The sequence below is a fragment of the Scyliorhinus torazame genome, chromosome 8 (genome assembly GCF_047496885.1).
Source record: "Scyliorhinus torazame isolate Kashiwa2021f chromosome 8, sScyTor2.1, whole genome shotgun sequence".
Taxonomy (NCBI): Eukaryota; Metazoa; Chordata; class Chondrichthyes; order Carcharhiniformes; family Scyliorhinidae; genus Scyliorhinus; species Scyliorhinus torazame.
Genome location: NC_092714.1, coordinates 142,598,213 through 142,610,486, shown reverse-complemented (window position 1 = coordinate 142,610,486; position 12,274 = coordinate 142,598,213). Strand labels below are relative to the sequence as shown.

The following is a 12,274-nucleotide window of genomic DNA, read 5'->3' as shown; positions in this document are numbered from 1 at the left end:
TCCTGACTGCGGGGGCCGTGCTGGTGGGGGGGCAGGGGGATCCGACTTTGGGGGGGGCCTCCATGGTGGCCAGGCCTGTGATCGGGGCCTATTGATCGACCGGCGGGCTAATTCTGTGGGGGGGCCTATGTTCCTCCGCGCCGGGCCCCTGTCGGGCTCCGCCATATTTCCCGCGGAGACGGCAACCCACGCGCATGCGCGGACCCGCACCGGCCGTGGCGCGCCGGCATTCGAGTGCCGGAGCAGCGGACACCACTCCGGCGCTGCACTAGCCCCCTAGGAAGGGATGAATGCCTGAGCTTGGAGGCCCTTTGACACCGGAGCCGCTCGCGCCGCTTTTGACGCCTGCGTCAGAACTTGGCTGCGGGATTGGAGAATCCCGGCCTATGTCTGCAAACCCCTGCCAGAGACCCTTCAACCATGGACATGCCCAGAACGTGATTCGCTCCCCCCCCCCGCCCCCGCTACCCCCCTGCACACCGACAAGACCTATCCCCTAGCCCCTCAAAGAACCGACTCATCCTCGCCACCGTGTTATACACCCTATGTATTACATTAAACTGGATGAGGCTTAACCTCACACACGTCAAGGACGCATTCACCCTCTGCAGGGCCTCTGCCCACGTCTTGGCCCCCACCTGCCCTCCCAGCTCTTCCTTCCACTTGCGCTTTATGCCCACCTGGCCCCCTCCCAATCCATTAACTCCTCATAGACATCGAACACCTTCCCCTTCCCCATCTCAACCCTCGACTGCACCTTATCTTGCAACCCCAGGGGCAGCAGCCCAGGAAAGGGCGGCAGCTCCCTCCTTACAAAGTCCCGGACCTGCAGGTACCTAAAATCATTCCCTCCAGGTTCCTCCAACTTTGCAAATTTTCCCCCAATGAACAGATTGCCAAATTGCTCAACTCTGCCTACAGCCACTCCCGAAACCTCACATCCAACCACCCCCCCCCCTCCCAAATTCTGCCTCCACTGCCCCCACACACTAAGAGCCAACACCACCACTGGGCTCACGGTGTACCTGGCCGGCGAGAACGGCAGAGACGCCGACAACAAAGCCCTTAAAGAGGTTCCCCTACACGATGCTGCCTCCATCTGACCCCATGCTGGCCCCTCACCCATGACCCATTTCCTAACCATAGCGATATTTGCAGCCTAGCAGTAGTTCATGTTTGGCAGCGCCAGCGCCACCGCCCCCCCCCCCCCCCCCCCCGCCCCCCACTTTGCTCCAGAAAAACGTTCCTAACCCACGGGGTCTTCCCCACCCACATAATCCCTGAGATTAGCGCATTGACCTTCTTAAAAAATTACTTAGAGACAAAGATTGCAAGGTTCTGAAACACAAACAGGGACCTTGACAGCCCCGCCATTTTTACTGTCTGCACCCGCCCTGCCAACGACAGCACATCCCACCTCTTGAAATATGCTTTCATCTGCTCCCCTAGCCGAGCCAGGATCAGCTTGTGCAGCTGTGCCCAGCCCCGAGTCACCTGGATTCCCAAATATCTGAAGCTCGCCCCCACCACCCTAACCAGCAATTCTCCTGCGCTCTAGTCTCAATCGGGAACACTTCGCTCTTCCCCATATTCAACTTGTACCCTGAAAACCAGTCAAATTCCTCTAAAATCCCCATGATGCCTCTGATACTACTCAACTGGTCTGAAATATACAGCAACAGGTCGTCCACATACAATGGGACTCTGTGCTCGACGCCCCCCACTCAATCCCTCTCCAGTCCATCGACGCCCTAAGTGCCATTGCCAGCGGCAAGGCAAAAAGCCACGGGAAAGTGGCTACCCCTGCCTCGACTCCGATGCTGCCCAAAATACTCTGAACTCACTCGGTCCGTCCGCACACTCGTGATCGGCGCCTTATATAGCAACCGGACCCGGTCCACAAACTCCTGCCCGAACCGCACCAACACCTCCAGCAAGTACTCCCACTCCACCCGATCAAACACCTTGAAAGCATCATGATTACATTAAGCAGCCTCCTCATATTTACCGATAACTGTCTCCCCTTCACAAAACCCATTTGATCTTCACCTATCAGCCATGCGAGATAGTCCTCGACTCACGAGGCCAACACCTTTGTCAACAGCTTGGCGTCTACGTTCAGTAACATTATCGGGTGGTACGGTCCACTCTGTTCCAGATCCTTGGGCGAGATTCTCCGACCCCCCGCCGGGTCGGAGCATCGCCGGGGGCTGGCGTGAATCCCGCCCCCGCCGGTTGCCGAATTCTCCGGCACCGGATATTCGGTGGGGGCGGGAATCGCGCCGCGCTGGTTGGCGGGCCCCCCCCCCGCGATTCTCCGGCCCGGATGGGCCGAAGTCCCGCTGCTAAAATGCCTGTCCCGCCGGCGTAGATTAAAGCACCTACCTTACAAGGCGGCGCGGGCGGGCTCCGGGGTCCTGGGGGGGGGGGGGGGCGCGGGGCGATCTGGCCCCAAGGGGGTGCCCCCACGGTGGCCTGGCCCGCGATCGGGGCCCACCGATCCGCGGGTGGGCTGGTGCCGTGGGGGCACTCTTTTCCTTCCGCCTTTGCCACGGTCTGCACCATGGCGGAGGCGGAAGAGACTCCCTCCACTGCGCATGCGTGGGAATGCTGTCAGCGGCCGCTAACGCTCCCGCGCATGTGCCGCCCGGAGATGTCATTTCCGCGCCAGCTGGCGGGGCACCAAAGGCCTTTTCCGGCAGCTGGCGGGGCGGAAATTAGTCCGGCGCGGGCCTAGCCCCTTAAGGTTGAGGCTCGGCCCCTCAAGATGCGGAGCATTCCGCACCTTTGGGGCAGTGCCATGCCCGACTGATTTGTGCCGTTTTGGGCGCCAGTCGGCGGACATCGCGCCGTTTCCGGAGAATTTCGCCCCTTATCCTTCTTTAAAATCAGAGAGATGGAAGCCTGCGAGTTTCCCTCTCTCCCTCGCTTCAGTATACGCTCTCATCAGCAGTGGCCCCAGGTCTGCCCGAAACGTTTTGGGAACCACTGGGAACCCATCTAGCTCCAAGACCTTTCCTGCCTGCATCGCCCCCATCCTGTCCGTTACCTTCCTCAACGCAATTCTGGCCCCCAGTCCATGAACCAGCTCCTCCTCTATTGTGGGGAACTTGGGCCCGTCCAAAAACCGCTGGACCTCTTCCCCCCCACAGCTGGGGGTTCAGACTTGTATAACCTTCCATAAAACACCTTGAGCACCTCCCACAGCATGGCGGCTGGGACCTCCCCCTTTAGCTCCACGTAGCCCCAAATGGCTGCCCTCACCCGCTCACACACCACCTCATCCGCCAGCAACCCCACGTCCAGTCTCCACTAAGGGCGCTGCCCCCCACCCAGTGCGGCCTGTGGTCAGAAACCACAATCACCGAATACCCCAAGTCGACCAACAATGTCTTACCTAGAACAAAGAAATTAATCCAGGAATACACCCGGTGCACATGGGAGGAGTATGAAAATTCCTTCGCCCTCAGCCTCCCAAACTTCCACAGGCCCCCCCCCGCAATGTTCTCCATAAACCCTTTCAGCTCCTTCCTATCTGCCGACACCATCAGCTACTTGGGATTCGACCTGTCCAAGCTCGGTTCTATAACCATATAAAAAAAAAACAGAATCAACCGGTGCGATTCCAAGTCAGGAATCCTCGTTAGGCCAGCTGCTCTATGTGCTCCCCCACCGCTTCCCCCACTTTCTGGATCACCCGGCCTTGGGACTCCACCTACTCCACTCGCTCGATCCTGACTTAAATGGTTTCATCACCTTGACTAGGCTTTCCAGGGCCTCTTTCCTCTGCTGGCAGAACTCTTCATTGAGGAACTCTATTAACTGCTCCTTTGACCATTGGGCAGGCAGAGCAGTCCCCTTGCCCGACATCTTACCCTGCGGCGCATCATCAAGACTCTCCTGCTCCAGCAGCTGTTTCCTTCTTGTCCCGCTCCTAGTCCGTCCACCATCCCCAGGCACCCCTGCACCTCTTGCTCTCAAATACTTCAGGAAGGAAAAGACTGAAAAAATCTGCCTTTAGTGGAAGCCATCAAATGTGCGACCGCTCACTCCATGGCCGCCACCGGAAGTCCCATGCCGTCTTTTAAACCGACTCAGGTTGGGTGGCATGTCCAGAGAACTGGGGCGAAATTCTCCTACCCGCCCCGCCACATTTCTGCGTCGACCGGCCGGCGGGAGTCTCCGTAACACCGGCCGGTCAATTGTGGGGCAGCCCCACGCCGTCGGGAAACCCCCCGGTGCCGGCAGAACGGAGACTCCCGCCGGCGGAGAATGACACCCCTGATTGCAGAAGTCACATACAATAATGACGGTCACTTGTATTGTGTAACATCTGCAGAACTACCAATTTCCCTGATAGCTCCTTCCTCATTTCACCACTCTTTATTCGCTGGACCAGATTTTAACTCATTCAGTTAAAATTAAGCCCAAGCTGCCTGTTCAATTTCATTGTGTCTCTCCTCCCTCAGCGTCTATCTATACATGAACTTGCTAAATCTCTCCCTGCAGGACAAGACAGTTTGCAATACAAGGGAAAGGGGCAAAACCAGGAGAGGAATCTCTCTGAGTTGGAGCAGCAAGTGCAGTAACTTGGAGAATTTGATGCCATTGGCCTCTCTAACAGGGGGGCGGGATTCTCTGACCCCCCCGCCGGGGCGGAGAATCGCCGGGGGGCGGCGTGAATCCCGCCCCGCCGAGCCGACGTTGGCTGCCGAATTCTCCGGCGTCAGTTATTTGGCGGGGGGGGGGGGGAATCGCGCCGCGCTGGTCGGGGCCCGTTGGCAACGGCCCCCCCTCCGGCGATTCTCCGCTCAGCGATGGGCCGAGTGGCCGCCCGTTTTTGACCAGTCCCGCTGGCGTAAATTACACAAGGTTCTTACCGGCGGGACCTGGATCTACGGGCGGCCTGCGGAGTCCTCGGGGGGGGGGCATGGGGGGATCTCAAGGTTGCCTGGCCCGCGATCGGGGCCCACCGGTCTGCAGGCGAGCTGTGCCATGGGGTCACTCTTTCCCTCTACTCGCCAGCCGCTGTAAAGCTCCGCCATGGACAGCGCAGAGAAGGAACCCCCTGCGCATGCGCAGGAATAACGGCAGCGGTTCTGGGAACACGCTGGTGCTCCTGTGCATGCCCCAACTCACGCCAGCCGGCGGAGGCCCTTCGGCGCCGGTTGGCATGGCACCAACCACTCCAGCGCCGGCTTGTCCCCGCACCTTCTGGCGGCCCGACGCCGGAGTGGTTCACGCCACTCTTTGGCACCGGTACGGCCTGCCCGCCGGATACCGGAGTATCCCGCCCAGGGTCTCTGATACTTGCACCATTTCACAAACTTCTGAAGCGTGCAGAGTCACATAGTTTTACTATGTGAAATGGCTTTATGATGCTGGTCATCTATTAGTGCCCAGTCCCTCAGAACCTTTGTAAAGCTTCATAATCAAAGACCCCTCCCACCCACCTTACTCACTATTCCAACTTCTTCCATCGGGCAGGAGATACAAAAGTCTGAGGACACACACAAACAGACTCAAAAACAGCTTCTTCCCCACTGTCACCAGACTCCTAAACGACCCTCGTATGGACTGATCTGATCTCTTCACACATCTTCTCTACTGAGTAGTACTACACTCCTGTATGCTTCACCTGATGCCTGTATCTATGTATATACATTATGGATTTTATGTTTGCCCTATGCATTTTCTTTTCATGTCTGGAATGATCTGTCTGAACTATACGCTGAACAATACTTTTCACTGCACCTTGATACATCTGACAATAAACAAATCCAATCCAATCCAATACTTGTCCCTTATCTCTCGATCCTCCTCAGCAGCAAGACTCTGAAGAAGACATCTTGGAACCTCAGGACTATATCATGTGCAGCATTGAGCATCACCACAGTAACTGACACCATGGTTTGGTTAGGTCATGAGTTATGTGGTAGCTGCGGTAATGCATCTGGTACTCGTTAGTAGGGCACCAGGGAGAATTGCCCTGGTCTTCTGAGTGGCGCTACAGGATCGTTTACTGCTACCTGAGAGAGTAACTCAGTTTAGTGTCTCATCCGAAAGAATGCCCCTTCGACAATGTAGATACTTCCTCCATACTACACTGGAATGAAAGCCTAGATTTTGTCCTCAACTCTCTGGAGTGGGATTTGAACCTGCAGGGTGGAATCTTCCATTCTCAGCAGGTACCTTAGTCACTGCCTGAAAAAGTGGCGAGACACCCATATTGACTCTGAGGAGGAAGGACCACCATATCTTCTGCCCCTCAGACAGTTAAGTGGACAACTGTGGACCTTCCACCAGACTGAGGACCCCAGAAGGTGACTTCCCGCCTGCCACCTGCCAAGAGCCACCGGCCAATCAGAGGCTGGCATTCAGCAGCACCGCAGAGGTGGTTGAGGTTGCTGCTGGAACAGTCATTAAGTGGTCATTAATTGGTCACTTAAGGGGCTGAAGAAGAGATGGATGGGAAGGTCAACAATGGGGCCTTCTCACCGAGAGCTTACTTCTCGTGGAGGCGCAAAGGCATCGGGCATTGACCCCATTGCCAACCCGCCAAATTCTCTGGCCCACCCGTTTCCTTCCTCACCCCTATTGGGGTAGAAGCTCCTGGCCACAATCTTTCCGTCAATCTCAAAGTTTTTGCACTGTGCTACAGTGTTTTTTTTAAAATTTAGAGTACCCAATTATTATTTTTTTAATTCATTTTTTCCAATTAAGGGGCAATTTAGTGTGGCCGATCCACCTAACCTGCACATCTTTGGGTTGTGGGTGTCAAACCCACGCAGACATGGGGAGAATGTGCAAACTCCACACGGACAGTGACCCAGGGCCGGGATTTGAACCCGGGTCCTCAGCACCGCAGTCCCAGTGCTAGCCACTGCGCCACATGCTGCCCACTGAGCTGGAGTTAGGGTCCAACATTTTTGTTTTTAACAAACATTTTATGAAGGTATTTGTGGTTTTATAACAATAAATTAAACAAATACACAAGCAAACAAAGTTCAGTGCATAACACATCCCTCCATCTCCCACTGTTCCCGCCTAATTCCCCGCTAGCCCCCCTTACTCCCGGCGAGAACGACAGAGGGGCCATTACCAATGCCCCCAAACCAGTGCCCTTACATGTTGCCGCCTCTACTCGCTCCCACACCGACCCTTCCCCCACTACCCACTTCCTAATCATGGCTATATTTGCCGCCCAGTAGTAGTTCCTAAAGTTTGGCAGTGTCAGCCCTCCCCCACTCGGCTCCTCCAGCAGCACTTTCTTTATTCGCAGGGTTTTACCCGCCCACACAAACCCAGAGATCACCCTATTCCCCTATTCACCCGCTTAAAAAAGGCCTTTGGTATAAAAATAGGGAGGCAGTGGAAAACAAACAAAAATCTGGGGAGGACCGTCATTTTCACGGCCTGTCCCCTCCCCGCCAGTGACAACGGGAGCATGTCCCACCTCCGGAAGTCCTCCTTCATTTGTTCAACTAACCGGGCCAGATTCAATTTATGTAACTGCTCCCATCCCCGTGTTACCTGAATTCCCAAATAATGGAAGCTCCCTCCCACCACTTTAAACAGCAGCTCCTCCAGTCTCCTCTCCTGCCCCCTCGCCTGGATCACAAAACCTCACTTTTACCCATATTCAATTTGTACCCCGAGAACCGGCCAAATTCCCCTAAGATCCGCCTAATCTCCCCCATCCCCCCTAATGGGTCACAAATATATAGGAGTAGGGCGTCTGCATATAACAAGACCCTGTGTTCCACCCCACCCCCCCCACCCCCCCCCCCCCCCGGACTAGCCCCTTCCAGTCCTTTAATGCTCTCAGCGGCATCACCAATGGCTCTATAGCCAAGGCAATCAACAGTGGGGAGAGGGGACATCCTTGCCTTGTCCCTAGGTCCAGTCTAAATTAGTCCGAATTCACCCGGTTCGTCTGCACACTCTACACTGGTGGTGCCTGGTACAGTAACCAAACCCAGTTAATAGAGCCCTGCCCAAACCCAAACCGTCCCAGGACCTCCCACAGATAATCCCAATCCACCTGGTCGAAGGCCTTATCTGCGTCCATAGTGACCACTACCTCCGCCTCCCTCCCCTCGGAGGGCAACATGATCACATTTAAGAGCCTTCTAACATTGGCCGTTAGCTGCCTGCCTTTAACAAATCCTGTCTGGTCTTCCCCTATCACCCCTGGAACACAGTCCTCTATCTACGAATTTTGGCCAGCAATTTGGCATCGACGCTCTGTAGGGAGATTGGTCTGTATGACCCACATTGCTCTGGGTCCTTCTGCCGCTTCAGGATCAATGATATCGAAGCCTGCAACATTGTTGGGGGAAGGACCTCGCTCCCTAGCCTCATTAAATGCACTCACCAGCAGCGGGCCCAGCATCCCAGAGAACTCCTTGTAATATTCCACTGGGTAGCCGTCTGGTCCCGGGGTCTTGCTCGACTGCATGGCCTCCAATCCCTCCACTACTTCTACAATCCCGATCGGGGCTCCCAACCCTCCATTAACCCTTGCTCCACCTTTAGAAACTCCAACCCTTCCAAAAACTGCCTCATCCCCTCCACCCCAGCTGGGGGTTCCGACTCATACAGCCGACTGTAAAACCCCTTGAACACCCCATTCATGCCCGCTGGGTCCACAACCGTGTTTCCCCCTCTGTCCTTTACTCTGCCTATCTCCCTGGCCACCTCCCTTTTCCTTAGCTGGTGTGCTAGCATCCTCCTGGCCTTCTCCCCATACTCATATACTGCCCCTCTCGCCTTCCTCAACTGCCCCATCACCTTCCCTGTGGATATCAGAGCAATCCATCTGCATCTTCTGCTGCTCCTTCAACAACCCCCCCCCCCATGATCAACTTCTGTGAGTCCAGGTCCGGAATCTTCCTCAACACCCGCCTCATAAACTCCGTGTCATCCCAGTTTGGTGCGTAAATATTCACTAATACCACCGGCGACCCCTCCAGCTTCCCGCTCACCATGATCTACCTACCCCCAGAGTCCACCACTATATTCCCTACCTCAAATGACATCCGCTTATTGATCAAGATCGCTACCCCCTAGTTTTAGAACCTAGCCCTGAATGAACTACCTGCCCGACGCACCCCTTCCTCAGCCTAGTCTGATCCACTACCCTCAGGTGTGTCTCCTATAGCATTGCCACGTCTGCCTTCAACCTCTTCAAATGCATGAACATGCGAGCTCTCTTGACTGGCCCATTCAGCCCTCTCACGTTCCATGTGATCAGCCTGGTCGAGGGGCACTCCCCCCCCCACCCCGGATCAACCATCACCCTTCTTAGGCCAGCCTCCAGCTCACGTCTTGCGCCTCCTCAGGCCCGCCCACCATCATCGACCTCCAATTTGTCTCCCAGCGCCAGTCCTTCCCCTGTCATCAGAACAAAATCACCCCCCCCCCCCTACACCTCCCCCTCCCCCACCAACAAAACAACAATTCCAACCCCCCATATCAAACTGGTCACCCGCTCGCCCCCCACTGCGCTTCCGTCAGCTAGCCCGCCCAGCTAGCCTGGTAGCCCCCGCCCATGGCACCAAGCATCCTACCCCCCACTGATCTCCCTCCCCCCCCGCTCAAACATACATATGCAAAACATCGCAATCCCCAACAAACACAAAGAAGAAAATTTCACACAACATCCCCCCACAAGTTAACCCGCATACAAAACTGAGCAATGGCCCAAAAATTGGTACAAAAGCACTACAGACCCTCGTAAGTGACCCATAAATGCGCTGGGTACAGCATGCCGAACTTCATCCCTTCTTCAAGAGGGACGCTTTAAATTTGTTGAAGCTCGCTCTTCTTTTGGCCAGTTCCACACCCAAGTCCTGGTAAATACGCAGCTCGTTATTTTCCCATTTACAGCTCCTCATCTGCCTGGCCCACCTCAAGATCTGTTCCTTGTTCAGGAACCGGTGCATTCGTACCACCATCGCCCTCAGCGGCTCATTCATCCGTGGCTTCCTCGCAAGTGCTCTGTGTGCCCTGTCCACTTCCAGGGGTCGGGTAAACGCACCTTCCTCCAGCAGCTTTTCAAACATACGCGCCACATATGCCCCTGCTTCCGATCCCTTACTACCCTCCGGGAGGCCAACGATCCTCAGGTTCTGTCTCATCCTCTACCTTCTCCTGCAGCCTTTTCTGGTGATCCCTCATCAGCTCCATCTCCACCTCCATCGCAGTTAGCTGGTCAGCCACCGCCTCTTCCATCTTCTGGATCGCCTGTCCCTTGGCTTCCAATCTTTGCCCCACCCGGTCAATCCCTGTCTTAATCGGGTCCAGGTGCTCCTGTCTTTGCTTGGTGAAGCTCTCCTGAAAGAAGTCCACCAGCTGCTCCGTTGACCAGTGGGCCGACAATCCCATTCCCTGAGCCTCCGCCATGTCTTCCTGTGCTGCAGACTTCACTCCCTTCTTTGCCCAACAATCTCTCCTCTGCAGACCACTTCTGGTCCACGACTCCATAAATTGGTGGGGGATTCTTCTCCTCTATCTCACCAGTCTCCAATTCTACCGATCAAATCCCTCATAAGTCGGGGGGAAAGACCAGGAGCTACCAAATAAGCGACATCTCACTCCATGGCCGCCACCGGAAGTCGTTAGGGTTCAACATTTGAGTGACATATGGAATCCATAGAATCCCTATAGTGCAGAAGGAGGCTATTTGGCCCATCGAGTCTGCACTGACCCTCTGAAAGAGCGCCCTAACTAGGCCCACTCCCCCGCCCAATCCACTTTAGGAAGAATGTGACTGCACTAGAGAGGGTGCAGAGGAGATTCACCAGGATGTTGCCTGGGATGGAGCATTTTAGCTATGAAAAGAGGCTGGGTAAACTCGGGTTGTAAACTCGGAGCTGAGAAGGCTGAGTGGGGACCTGACTGAGGTGTATAAGATTATGAGGGGCATGGACCGGGTGGATAGAAAACAGCTGTTCCCCTTAGTTGAAGGGTCAATAACAAGGGGGCATAATTTTAAGGTGAAAGACAGGGGGCGAAATTCTCCTACCCGCCCCGCCACATTTCTGCCCCGACCGGCCGGCGGGAGTCTCCGTAACACCGGCCGGTCAATGGGGTTTCCCATTGTGGGGCAGCCCCACGCCGTCGGGAAACCCCCGGGCGCCGGCAAAACGAAGACTCCCGCCGGCGGAGAATGACGCCCAGGACGTTTAAAGGGGATTTGAGGGAAAAAAATTTCACCAGAGGAAATCTGGAATGTGCTGCCTGGGAGAAAAGTACTTGGGTGAGCATTTGAAATGTCAAAACTTTCAAGGCTATGGGACAAGTGCTGGGAAGTGGGATTAGTGCAGATTAGAGTAGTTTTTATTTGTCGGTGCAGGTTTGATGGGCTGAAGGGACTCTTCTGTACTGTATGATTCTGTGAACTTTGTAACCGCATCTAACCTGCACACCTTTGGACTGTGGGAAGAAACTGGAGCACCCGGAGGAAACTCACGCAGACACGGGGAGAAGGTGCAAACTCCACACAGACAGTCACCCGAGGCCGGAATCAAACCCGGGTCCCTGGCATTGTGAGGCAGCAGTGCTAAACACTGTACCACCGTGCTGCCCCTAGCATTCTGTGAAAGTAAGAGAAATATCCAAACTGTGTTTGCATGTTGGAGATTCTTTCTGATATAACGTGAATCCTAGGCACGATAAAACTATTCTCTGATAGAAACCACCAAATGATATTTATTGTGCAAAATGCCTGCAGAGACTCACCGTGAAACAGATTTTAGTTTGCGTACCATCTAGCCAGTAGAATTTACCTTCACTTGTCGAGTTGCAAGTCAAGAGCAACTGCCATTACTTAATATTTGCAAACGGTCAGAACACAGTTAACACACACTTGATTAATTCAATGTTTAAGGAAGATCAGAACCCTTACCTTGGAGTAGCAGTCAAAACAATCTCCTATCGTCCCAAAAAGTCAATATGAAGAGGTGGGTGGGGGAGTCAACTGAATAACAAATGACCAGGTTTACGTTTTGACTGTTCAGCTCCAGTACTATCAGTCAGTACAGAAACCCGAGACCATTACATCACTCAGGGCTAACCAGCCCACTGGAGTTTTCGGTTAAACCTGTACTTCCTGAATATAGATTTCTCGTCAAATGCAAGTGGGTAAGTTGCATAATTCATGATCACCCTGTGATGCAGCAGCGGCTCCACAGTTTGACCTCTGCATTCGCAACCCTAAAACACTGAACCTGCTACGCAAAGTTGAAGTTTTTGAAGAAAAATCACTTGA

General features: G+C 54.6%; 1 protein-coding gene across 2 annotated transcripts in view; it reads right to left on the bottom strand.

Annotated features, from left to right (window-relative positions):
* The window catches only part of rubcnl (rubicon like autophagy enhancer), a 151,621-nt gene extending 139,577 nt beyond the window's left edge, over nucleotides 1-12,044 (bottom strand). For both annotated transcript variants that reach the window (XM_072514283.1, XM_072514284.1), the window contains exon 1: nucleotides 11,912-12,044. The gene's annotated coding sequence lies outside the window, so the exon portion shown is untranslated. The remainder of the gene's footprint in view (nucleotides 1-11,911) is intronic.
* Between the last annotated feature and the right edge of the window lie 230 nt (nucleotides 12,045-12,274).